A 14,194-nucleotide genomic window follows, 5' to 3' on the forward strand; every position below is an offset into this window, starting at 1 on the left:
TCCCCCCTCCCTCCCCAAGACGGCATGAAGTCTCATATAACTGTCATGTATAACTTCGCATTGAATTAATTTATGCTCTAGTCGAGTCGTGGAGAAGAATTTTGACCAATGGAATGAATCATGAGAAAGAAGAAACAGAACCAAAAAAAAAACAAAAAAAAAACAAAAAAAAAACCCCAAAACCAAAAACAAAAGAGAAGCAGAAAAGGCGAGCATGTAGTGTGCCTCAGTCTGTATTCAAACTTCGCAGTTCTTTCTCTGAATGAAGATAGCATTCTCCATCGTGAGTCCCCTCGAGTTGTCCTTGCCCCTTTAGGTTGCTGAGAGAAGCGCAGTATGTCAGGGTTGGTCCTCACGGAATCATATGATCATCTCAATAGATGCAGAAAAAGCCTTTGACAAAGTACAACACCCATTCCTATTAAAAACACTAGAAAGCATAGGAATAAGGGGAACCTTCCTCAAAATTATAAATAGCATCTACCTAAAACCATCGACAAGCATTATTTCTAATGGGGATAAGCTAGATGCATTCCCAATAAGATCAGGGGTGAAACAAGGATGTCCATTATCACCCCTATTATTCAATTTGGTTCTAGAAACATTAGCTGTAGCAATAAGAGAAGAAAAAGAAATTGAAGGAATTAGAATAGGAAAAGAAGAAACTAAATTATCACTTTTTGCAGATGATATGATGATTTATCTAGAGAATGCTAGAGAATCAAGTAAAAAACTACTTGAAATAATAAACAACTTTAGCAAAGTTGCAGGATATAAAATAAACCCACATAAATCCTCAGCATTCCTATACATTACTGACAAAGCCCAACAGCAAGAGATAGAAAGAGAAATTCCATTCAAAGTTACTGAAGGCACTATAAAATATTTGGGAGTCTATTTGCCAAGACAAACCCAGGGCCTATATGAACATAACCATGAAACACTTTTCACGCGAATAAAATCAGATCTAAATAAATGGAGAAATATCAGTTGCTCATGGTTAGGCCGAGCTAATATAATAAAAATGACAATTCTACCTAAATTAATCTATCTATTCAGTGCCATACCAATCGAACTACCAATTTTTTTTTTTTTACTGAGCTGGACAAAATAATAACAAAATTCATTTGGAAAAACAAGAGGTCTAGAGTATCTAGGATATTAATGAAAAGACATGCTAGGGATGGTGGTTTAGCCACACCAGATATTAAACTGTACTACACAGCAGCAGTCATCAAAACTGCCTGGTACTGGTTAAGAAACAGGGGTGTGGATCAGTGGAATAGGATAGCTACACAAGTAGGTGAAATCAACAAGTTTAGCAATCTACTCTTTGATAAACCCAAAGAAGCCAGTTTCTGGGCTAATAATTCACTATTTCACAAAAACTGTTGGGAAAATTGGAAAATGGTAGGGAAAAAACTGGGCATAGACCAATATCTTACACCATATACCAAAATAAAGTCAAAATGGGTTCATGATTTAGGAGTAAAAGTTGATACTCTAAGTAATTTGGGAAAGCAAGGAATAGTTTACTTATCAGATTTGTGGAAAAGTAAAGAATTCATGACCCAACAAGAGATAGAGAGCATTACAAAATGCAAAATGGATAATTTTGATTATGTCAAATTGAAATGTTTTTGTACTAATGCAATACTCTGCTCATCATAGATATCAATATGTATTTATTGAGCTGAATGGAATTTAAAGGAACATGCAATTCTTCTTGAACCCTGTTCTCTCTCTTGATGTAGGGCTATGAGCTGATATTATGTAGGCATTCCTCGATAATAACAGCTATGGATAAGATTTTTTTGCAAAATGATTAGGGAAATAAATTATTACATATTAGCCCAGATATTTAAGAAGACAAAATGTGTTTATCTCCTTCTTCCAATAACCCTACACATACTGAATTAGGGAAACTGGGTGAAAGGCTACTCAGATGGTTTGTACTTTCCAACATGATGAGAGTTTCTACTACATATTATGTAGGAAAGATTTGCCTTCTGCTGAAACCGAAATGATTTTGCCATCTCCCCACTAGTAGGACTATTATCATTATGGAGATGTTTTAAGTCTCTCTCTGCTAAATACAAGCTTAATCCTCAGCACATGGCCCTCCTCTAACTCACCTACAAAACATGCAACTGGAGGAAGTAGAAAATACATTAGAGAACAAAAAAAAGTGAATTTTTGTTTTAGGTTTCCAAGATACAGTTTTAATTCAATTTGATAAACATTTGTTAAGCGTCTATTATGTTCCACGCACTGAGCTAAGTACTGGAGATACAAATAAGAAAAAGAAAGACCATCTTTGCCCAAAAGGAGTTTTTAATATAATGGAAGAAAACATTAACAAAAGATAGCTGGATAATAGGAGTGGGGAGATGAATTCCAGTCTGGGGTCATGGCTTCTGTGTCTCCTGGAGTGCAAATCAAGCAGAGATGAAGATGGAAAGTGGAGTGGTTGGAAAGTTCAGGTTCCTGATCTATATAAAGGAAAGCTTCAGGGGAGAGTTTAGTATTCTATCTCCCTGCCCTCCAATCAGAGAGGAAGCTGAGGGAATTGGGAATGTGCAGTTTCCAAGGGATGAAGTTATGCAGTATGATGAAGAGATTTTAGGTGATCACCTTATCCTGGGAGCAGAATCTTGTTCAATCAAACATAACTGCCGATGGAAAGTGGAGGGTGAGCTGTTTGGGAAGTAATGAAGGACTTTAGTAAAGGTAATTGAGGACAGAAGCTACTCTGTCAATAATTCAGGCAATGAAACTTCAGCTTGGCAGGGCTGGAGTGAATGCATATAATTCTTTGTCAAGATGGCTCCAGATTTCTTGTTTTTATTCATTGCATTTACTAAAGAATTATTTATTTTATCTGTGCAACACTTGAGTTATTCAGTAATTCCAAATGAAAGGAAAAATAAATAAAACAAAATACTGATTTATCTGACTTGCCCTGAACATTGAAGTTACTCTTACTTTCCGAATTATAATAAATTTTGTGTATCTACCTAATATAAGATGATATACAAAAATTCAGCATTATAAAACCTACACATTATCAACAAAAGTTTTGACATTACCAAATTGACAAAAGAGAGGATGACCTTAGTATTATCTGCCAAATGAAATTCAATCATAAGTGAATATAAAACGTCTCTAAAATGATAAAATAGCATTGGATTTACATTAAACCTAGGACCATAGAAATAATAGATGAGCCAGAAACCATCTAACCCAGCATTTTATTTTACAGATGAGGATAGTGAAGTCCAAAGAAATGAAATGACTTGCTGAACTGTGTAATGACTTACACAGATTGCTAGTAAGAAAACACTGGATTATATCTATTGCATAAAATATACAAAATGAACCGTAATTAGAATTTTGTAATTAGAAACAGTGCCAACATGTGCTTAAGCTTTGGCATATCTTTACATTTTGTTTCAGGTGATATTGATCTTAATATAAATAACACAATAATTTCTGTTTTTGAAGTTTGAATTTTATCTTAATAAAATCTTGTTTTGGGAAGAGAAAAGAATAATTTGCTATATAATACACATTGTAGCTATGATGTTAGTTATATACATCTATATGAAATTTCTTAGTAAACATTATATAGTAGCAGACTTATAAGTGCTATATAAAAATAGACTTTACGATCATGTATTTGGGCCTATATTAACTTAATAGGCAGCACCTGCTGATATAAGAATTAAATATATTGTGCCTATGAATAACAACAAAAAAGCTAGTTGGGGCATATCTTACAAATTCAATCCTAATTCCCTTATGACACCAAAGGGTCCAAATATACTATAGTGTTCTGGGAAGATACCTTACACATTAATCCTATTATCATATTGGCTTGAAGAACAAGAGTGAAATTCTCATGAGGAAAATTTAATAAAAATAATTATTAAATTTATATCTGGAATAGGCATTAAACATTACCTAATATTCCATCCACCTCCATCACCCAATAATAAAAGAGGGGAAGCAGAGGTTCAGTCTTGCTTCACATACCACAATGAGTTGGTAGAAGAGAGAAAAATCCAGACTACTGAGAGTACATTCTGCACATGGAATGTAATGCTAAATTTTTAACAACCAGCTCTCTCTCTCTCTCTCTCTCACACACACACACACACACACACACACACACACCATCCTTTTAAGTTTAATCTACATTATTTAAGAAAAGTCCATTTTAAATCTTTGCAATCAAGGAAAAAATAATCTAAGTCCTGATTTCTAGGACTTGCCTATTTCTGAAGTTGAAATACTCTCTCTCTGAAATTTTAACAATCAGATCTCCTGAGCTAGTTTAGCCTGGCATCAGGACACTCCTAATTCCATTGGTTTTGAAATGAGAGATATGCTCTTCTTCCCAAGGCTAATCTTCCCCTGATAGCATGAATACCATCAAGGGAGGTATTAGGGAAAGAGGACTTTCATTTCACTTAGAGCTATGTATTTACACCTTGTTTTCCTGAGATCTTTTATTTATAGCTACAGATTGTGAAGTACCATCCTGGGAAGTTTATCATCAGCCCTGGATTTATAGCAACAAGTACTGTCAGAGCAGCTGCTGAATCAGCAGGGCTTTTTCCCCTGGAGGGTTGGCTCAGTGGATTTACACAGAAGGCATGTTTCTTTGTTCTCTAGTATTTAGGTTACTGTGATTCTCTGGGGTCAGTGTGTACTGTTTGATTTGGTTTGAGCAAATGGAACCCAGGGAAGAACACATAGAAAGGAGGAGACTAGGGTTTCACTGAGCAAGTAAATCAAAGCAAAACCGTGAAGTTGTCAAGGCCTGTTCTTAGTACTCCCTACTTCTTTCAACACCACTTTCCCCTACTGGTGCAACTCCCCTCCCTCAAGTCCTTTGATATTCTCTTCCCCTTTCATTGTAGTATTCTAAGAAGGACTTGGCCCATCCTATCAACAGGAACCTAGTAATCTCACTTAAATTCATTGTTAAGGACTTAATGTCCAGATTTTTGTTTTGTTTTATTGGGAGGGAGGATTTTTTCATATATTTCAGAAAAAAATGGAGACTGCAATATCTCACCTTAATATGAGAATGTTCTAAATTTTCTGGGGTCCTTGATAAAGAGGATGTCGGGGTAGAGACATTTTGGAAGATGGGCTAGTTTGGGGCCAAAAATGATAAGTACTAAATAATGGCCAGGGATTTGGAGGTGTCCTTTAAGTATTAGAGGGTTAGAAGAGGTTGTGAAAAATATTATATTCCTAGGTACCATCAGTGCAGTAATCTCTGGCAAGACACACATCTATTGCTATGATCTGGCCCAACTATATGTTCAAGTCTTGACTTACAAAACTGTATCACTCTCTTGAACCTGTTCCCTTGGGTCGCATCTATACTCTGGTTGTACATCCTCCATACTCTACCTGCTTTAAGCTTCTTATTCTCAGACTACATCATAGCTATTCCATCTCCTGCTGGAAATTGGAACTAAGAGCATCCAGCTCTTCATTTTTGATAGTAATTCAGTTTGGGGCCTACCTACCAGCCCACTATTAAATAGTGAAACAGAAACTAGAACATATTAGTTTGATTTTTGATATGTCCAGTTGAGTGATGCTGAGGTACCCATGGAGAATGGTACCTTGGCAGAACAGCAAAGCTCTGTTTCTTTCAGTGGAAAGTTCATCCTTTCTGAATATACAGGTACAGACTAGACTAAAGAAGGCAGCTCAGCTTTGACAATTCTGACTATGCATGAAATCATCTATGATCTCCTGCATTTAAAGGTCTAAGGTATTCTCCCAATACCATTTGTTTTGGGAGCCCATGTTCATCATAAAGGGCCCCATAAAGTTCGGAATATTCTTATAGTAAAGCATTAACCTTTGAATATAGCCTCTCCTGCTTGTGCTAATTTTTGCCTAATATTTAACACCAAGAAAACATGCCAGCTAGCACCATGCCATACATATATGGAACCATCAGTTACAGCAAATGGAGAAGTTCTGAATAATATGGATAAGTTCATTTAGCTTGGCAGTATACTTTCCAGGGATGTACACATTGATAATGAGGCTGACACACATTTCCAGAGTTAGATCAGTGTTTGGAAGCCTCTGAAGGAGAGTGCAGGAGAGAAGAGGTATTAGACTAAACTAAAGGTCTATAGAGTCACTATGCCAACCTTGTAGTTATATAGCTGTGAAACCTGGACAGTATACAAGCATCATGCCAGGAAACTGAATCACTTCCATTTGAATTGTCTTAGGAAGCTTCTCAAGATCACCGGTCAGGATAAGGTACCAGACATGAAGGTCCTTTTTTGAACTAAACTGCCAAGTATCCAGGGGTTAGGCCTCATGAGCCACCAATATTAACTTCAGAGGCCATCTACTAAAGTTTTCAATTATCACCAATTACATTTAGAGTTAAAGAAATACTTGATCTTGTTGGGAGTCTAGGAAGTTTTCTAAAGTCCCAGAATATACTACTAACTGGATTAAAAGTACCGAGTGGTAAAGGAGTTTAAATTTTATGGTCAAGATCATGTAGGGTCAGAAGTCTAGATGCATTGCCTTAGAACCATGGAATCATCCATTGGGCTATGTTGATTCAAGGAATTCTGTGACAGCCTGTAAACTAGAGCTGAGAGTCAAGTGGGGAAAATTTGAGTCATGCTATAATTATCCTAAATAGAAGTACAGTACAGACTTGATCTAAGTGCAATGGAGCAGATACTTATCCTTCCTAGGGGGCAGATTAGTTTTCTTTTCTTTTCTTTTCTTTTCCTTCCTTCCTTCCTTCCTTCCTTCCTTCCTTCCTTCCTTCCCTCCCTCCTTTCCTCCCTCTCCTCTCTCTCTCTCTCTCTCTCTCTCTGTTACTATGAAATTGGAATTGCCAAAAAAAAAGGGCTTTGACCCCCTACAGAAATTCTGAAAGTGGACAAGAAATCAACATATCTCATCAGCTGGGAGACTACAATTTGCATTTAGCTAGAATTCCTATAACTATAGTGCTAGTATCACATTTACCCATGCTAGGCAAATGGAGAGATTTATTCCTCAGTCAGGGAATTTTTCTGGAGCACCAATAAAGTCATTCCTAGATTGGATAGCAGCTTATTATTAGAATAATAGCTGGCATTTATACAGTACTTTAAGATTTATAAAGTGTTTTATATGTGTTAACCCATTTGATCCTCACAACATATCTGTGAAGCAGGTGATATTATTATTATTCCCATTTTCACTTGCCAAGCTTTTAAGTTTCTGAAATAGATTATCATCTATGAATTTCATTTATGGTTCACTTCTTGGATTTTATTTTCTGTGAATTCTTGGGTCTTTATACTGCTATTATTTTTCCTGTGTTGTAGTTGCTACTATATTAAGTTCAGTGGTTTTCTGTCTTCTCTCTCCATTTGTAATGGCAAGCAAAGTGGGACTTTGTCGTCTTTTGTTTTAGAGTGCCTTTGTTTGTAGGAAGGCCCACATTTGCTAGTTAGGTCATGAGAAGTGTGAAGCTCTCTGACCCTGAAGAAGTGTATATGTACTCTGAGGTTAGCAATTTGTTTGGGGCTCACTCATTGTAAGAGTGTCCTGTGATTTATTTGACCAGATGAGACTTTGGGTAACTATTGTAGCCCCCAGCTTTGAAAAACACAGATGTTGGTGCTTCTCCCTCTGGTAACTTGTGTGTGTGTGTGTGTGTATACACACACACATATACATATACATATACATATATATACATATACATATATATACATATACACATATATATACATATATATGTATATATATATATATACACATATACACATATGTATTGTTATGGTCAGACAGAAGCCTGTAGGTTGATCTGTTTATATTTTCTCTGTGATTTCTGATTGCATTTGCTCTGAATTTCAGGGTGCTGACTTTGTCCCCTGAATTAAGTGAATGATATATATATATATATATATATATATATATATATATATATATATATATATATATATATATATATACATGTTTGATTAAAGTGAGACTGTAAACCCCTTAACATTGCTTCCTTAGAAAAAGCAGACCAAAGAACCTATGTAAGCAGCCCTCCTGTGTGCTGGTGTTGTTGGTCTTACACAGCCACAGTAGCAGCAAGTAGCATTGTTGTTACACTATTTTATTTCATTTTAATTTGAAGCCCTCTTGAAAATATTTTAAAAAACTTGGCCAATACAATCAATCAGTTCTCTTTTGAGGTATTCTTCATTGCTACTCAAGCTGCTGCTTTATTCCTATATTTTAATTTTTCTTTCTGAAATTCAAATCATTTTCTTAAACAAGATCTTTTAAAGAAGTTGTTCACTTTCCAAATTTGTCTTTATCTCCTGAGCCCCCTACTTCAAATAAAAAGCAGTCATGAAAATACCATTTTTATCTTTAATGTCTTCCATATATATCTTTGGACTTCAAAACTTCTAGCAATTTTTTTCAACATTTTATGGGGTTATTTTCTGCTAATGTTTTTTCTCTGAATTACTATTTTGAGCAGTGGTAATCTGTTTTTATAAAGTCACAAAAGATACATGCCTCAGGTAGATTATTTATACATATATATGTGTGTGTGTGTGTGTATACATATATACACACATATGTAGGTATGCATGTGTATCTATGTATATGTTGGCAGTAAAAAGGAATATTTGCTCATGTAGATGACATGATAATACATTAAAAAAAGAAAACAGAATTAGTATTATCTTATTTTGCTTCTATTATATCTTTGAAGGAGGATGATCTTTATCCTGAAAAACAGTTACAATATAAATTTTAACAAACTGAAGAGAGAATAGTAGATTAAGATCAGCGAGAAGATGCAAGTAAGATAATACTTTCAGTGATTTCAAGACACTTGATCAGGAAGTTCTACAGGCAATGATCCTTAAAAAATTGGTATATGCATATGATTGCTGAGATACTGCCTCTGACCTCTGAAAGACCAGAAAAGGTGATTTCTAAAAAAAGAATAATATTCAAACTACAGAGCATGAGCTTGACTTTGATTTCAGGCAAAATTCTAGAGCACATCATTAAAAAGGATGATTTGTGTGCATTTAGAAAGGGAAGCAGTGATCTTCAAGAGCCTGAGAAACATCATTACTGTCAAGACAGTCTAAACTGATTTCTGTCCGTGAAGGGCTACCAGCCTATTAGATAGGAGACTGATGGAGACACAGCATAACTGAATTTCATCAGCCTATTTGAAAAAAGTCTTTCATTCTTTCCTTGTAGGCAAGAAGAAGAGCTATGGGTTAGATACAGTTGGGTGATTTGAAATTGGTTGAATAAAGAGACCCAAAAGAATAGTGATTAATGAATGTGTCAATATCATTTTGGAGGGAATTCTCCAGGCATGCACTTCAATGATCTGTCTCATTAATTGATTTAATGATAATTTAATCCTTCAGAAGGTAGAGGAACCAATAAGAGGGAACTGTTATTGTGGTTTGGTTTCTAAATGACAATGAGAAACTGGTTGTTGAGGGATCCCAATTTTACAAAGGAAAATGAGTCAAGCAAAAGTTAAGTAACTTGGCCAAAGCCATATACCTAATAAATGTCTTAGGTTGGGTTTGAACTCAAATTTTACTGATTCAAAGCCCAGTGCTCTCTATCCATGCCACATACCAAATTAGAAAATAAAGTAAGGAAATAGAGGAAGAATAAAAAAAAATTCTGCCATAATACTCTAAGGAAATTGTTGTGAAGGTTAATCAGAACCAGCTGAAAATAGGAGTGTTAGGGATAGCAGAAGTTATTGTTGTTGTTCCTTTTAAAGCCATATTGTTGGGAAGAGGATGATCAAAAAGTCAAGATATCACTGCTAGTAGCATTGATGACAGATGATAGGCAAAGGACTGATCTACCTACCTCTTATTTAGCTTCCATTTCTCATGCAAGAAGAATAAATTTTGTAATGAGGATAGAAAAAGTGTGCATTAGGTTGTTGAAACACAATATAAAGGGAGGTATTAACAGATCACCCAACTGCCCTTGATTACTTTACATCAAGAGGCCTACGTTAACTAAATAACACAGCTCAGAAATGGATTGCTAAGCCACTTCACACAATCTTGGAAAGTTCATGGAGAACAAGAAAGGTGATTTGGTCCTGAAGAAGGGCAAGTGCTCCTTGCTGTGAGGAGGAGGAGGAGGAGGAGAAGGAGGAGGAGGAGGAGGAGGAGAGAGAGAGAGAGAGAGAGAGAGAGAGAGAGACAGAGAGACAGAGAGAAACAGAGAGAGAGACAGAGAGCGATGGAGAGAGACAGAGAGAGAGACAGAGAGAGAGAGAGACAGAGAGACAGAGACAGAGAGAAACAGAGAGAGAAACAGAGAGAGACAAGGAGAGACAGAGAGACAGAGAGAGACAGAGAGACAGAGACAGAGAGAGAGAGAGAGACAGAGAGACAGAGAGACAGAGAGAGAGAGAGACAGAAGCAGAGGCAGAGAGAGACAGAGAGAGAGAGAGACAGAGAGACAGAGACAGAGAGAAACAGAGAGACAGAGAGAGATAGAGAGAGACAGAGAGACAGAGAAAGGCAGACAGAGACAGAGAGAGACAGAGACAGAGAGACAGAGAGAGAGGCAGAGGCAGAGACAGAGACAGACAGACAGAAAGACATAGATAGATACAGCCACAGCCACAGCAAGACAGAATGACAGAGACAGAGTGAAAAAGACACAGACACAGAGAAAGAATGATATAAAACAATGATAAGCCATGGCATTGAATTTGAGTGTGTTCTCCATTAAAAGTTTTAAATGAAATTCTTGGTGAACATACAACAAAGAAAGTTATGATCACAAATGATCATCTTGAATTCAATGAGATAGGTTGTACTAGACTAGCCTCCTTTCCTTTTTTCAGAGAGTATTACTAGACAGGTAGACATACATATCAATATTTTAGCAAAGCCTCTCAAGAGATTCATTTGGAAACCATGGAGTGATGTGGGCCAGATGATAGTAAAACTAAGTGAATTTGGAACTGGTTGAATGACCAGATCTGAAAGGTAAACATTGGGTCAACTTTAACCTGAAGGGAAGTCTCTATTAAAGTTTCCCAAGGATTTGTGCTTTTCTCCGTGCTGCTTAACATTTTTATCAATGCCTAGGATAAGGCATGAATAATGTATACTTAGGAAATATGCAGGTCATAGTAGTAGCTAACATTCATACGCCATTTTAAAGTTTGCAAAGCATTTTACATATCATCTCATTTATGTTCACAACAATCCTGTAAGATGGGTGCTATTAGTAAATTATTATTGTTCAGAGATGAAGAAATAAACACTGAGAGATAAAGTGACTTGCCTGGGACCATACACCATGAAAATGTGTGAAGGAGGATTTCAACTCAGATCTTCCTGACACCAAGTATAATGCTTTCTCCACTAAGCTACCTGACTAAGCTGGCTAATTAACTTGCTTTATAGCAGACTGAAATTTAACGAAAATAAATTTATCATTTCACACATGGGCTCAAGGAAACAATTTGATAAATACAAGACTTGGGAAGGCATGGTTAGACAATATTTCATCAGGGATGAAAATAAGAGGTTTTATTGAATTGCAAGCTTAAGATGTGTAAGTGTGAGGGGAGAGGAAGGAGGAAGCTAATACAGTCTTTAACTACATTCAGAAAGGTATCATGTCCAGGACTAGCATATATTTTAGGATGAGCATTGATAAGATAAAAAAGCATCTAGAGGTACATGACTAAGAAAATGAAGTGCTGCTATTTCATGCTATGTGCAAATAACTAAAGGAATTGGAGTTATATGGTTGGGAAAAGAGTAAAGATGTCATGTGGAAAGGAGATGTGACTTGTTCAATGTGGTTGCAAATAGAATAACTAGAAACAAAGGAGAGATGTTACACAATTCCACTCACTTTGTAGAAGTCAAAGAAGCGTCACTTAGTATGGAAGACCATTTTGTACTTTTGGTTCATGGATTGTCAGTGGTTGATAAAACTGCATCACCTTGTAATCAGCTTCTCTATTCCTCATTAGCTCTTCTCAGCCAACTTGATTTTCCTCGAATTTCCAAATTACAGTGATGTTTTCTGTCTTTTCAGTTCTACAAACAAGCAGTACTATCACCACTTTGACTTCTTGTCCTCCTTTACTGAAATGCCCTTTGTCTTCCTCTTGGGCCATGCATAGCTGACTCTTTCTTAAAGTCTTTATTTCCAGTTTTGGCATACATTAATCTCTTCTCCTCTGGACAACTATATGATTTGTAATTCATGTTACACAATTAAGCATTTAACAAAAAAAAAACTGTGACTTCATCAGTCTAGGGAATTTTCAGTGTGAGTACTTCTATCTCTATCTCTATATGTATATAACACACACACACACACACACACACACACACACACATATGCACACAAACAACACCTATACCATATATAATCTTACAGACTTTCATGGAGGCTCTGAAAGTGTAAGTGACTTTTCCAGGGTCATAAAACCATCATATAGCAGCATCAGGATTTCAGACCATGATTTTGCCATTCTAAAGCTGACTCTCTAGCAGGTTTACTGTGGTACCTCTCTTTTAATTACATACCTTTAATTCATAGTACCTCATGCAATTCATAATGTCTCATGAATACTCTTATTTTCCCAAAAGTCCTAAGTTCAATAAAATAATTAATGAAACACCTGAGGAGCCATTTGATTTTTTTAAAAAAATTAATTTACCTTATTCTAAACTTAAGAAATAAAACAAGGATTTCCATAACACAATAAAATAGAAAAAAGACGATGGTACATGAAACTGTAAATCTTTTATGTACAACTTGCTATTCTTTTTAAATATATGATAAAATTATAATGTAAGATTTTCCACCTTTTTTCTTTCTTCCCCCTCACCCTGGAGGTTGCTATCATTGGACACAAATATGTATCTGTAAGTGTGTACATATATACACATGCATGCATATATACATATGTCTATATACATGTACATATACACATGTATATATACATAGGTATGTATATGTAAGACCATTTTATAGATACTTTTATTTATCAGTCATTTAATTTTAATACTGTATACTTCATTTTCCTCTGGTGCTTACAATATACAAAGGGGTTATGGAACATAATGAAATAACTATATAGTTGATGACTGGATAAGATGTTTACAGAAAATGCTAAGTCAATCACCACCTGTTCTTACCTATTAGAGAAGACTATAATAAGGGAATGGGGCTAGAATAGCAGAATTTTGATGAGGCACATTAGTAAGGCAATAAACACATCATCAATGATAAGAGTGAATATGCCTATGTAGTTCTGTATCACGAAGTACAAGAGACTCTCCATAAAGAAGGTAGAGGAAGCATAACATTTATTCAGACACGAGAGAAACATATCCCATAACCAAATGTTCAGCTCCCACAGCCAGTTAGCCAACTTTATCATAACAGCAGGGAACTTAAAACACAATATTACAACATGGAACCTCACCATCCCAAAACCTCTCCGACCCCCTGCTGGGTTCTTCCCCAAAACAAACTCACAGTATAGCTAAGTCACAGCCTGTTCAGTTCTAATTATCATGACAGGAACCATTAGCAGCCATTAGCAGCTACAACTGCGCTCTCTCTCTCTCTCTCTCTCTCTCCCTCTCTCTCTGCATTTCCTGTAACGTAACTTCCTTTTCCTGTCAGGAAGCTCCACTCACCACATGTAACTTATGCTTCCTGTGATGTAAGCAGGTCACATGGCCTATTAATGGTTGGGAAAGATCTTCAAATCTAAATTGCTACTACATGAGGTGAGGAGATAGGAAAAGTACTTCATTATAGGATATTGCCTATGCTCTTATAGGGTGTTGCAATGCAGAGAAGTTTGCTTCCAGAGGTTAACATGAAGCAACAAGTATCTGGATGTTGAGGAGAGTTTAAAGTGTGCTGTAGTATATATTGAAAATAGCACTGAAGTTTAGTCAGGAAACTCGAGTCTAAGTCCTAAATCTTCTACTAAGTTCATGTGTGGCCTTGTGTCACAAACTTCCCTTCAGGGGACCGCATTTTTTTTAATGTCTAAAACGATAGGGGTGAAATAAAAGATCTCCAAGGTCCTTTACAGCTCTGATCTCTGAGCTTTCAATATCTTTGCCTATCTAGCCCTAAA

The sequence above is a fragment of the Trichosurus vulpecula genome, chromosome 2 (genome assembly GCF_011100635.1).
Source record: "Trichosurus vulpecula isolate mTriVul1 chromosome 2, mTriVul1.pri, whole genome shotgun sequence".
Taxonomy (NCBI): domain Eukaryota; kingdom Metazoa; phylum Chordata; class Mammalia; order Diprotodontia; family Phalangeridae; genus Trichosurus; species Trichosurus vulpecula.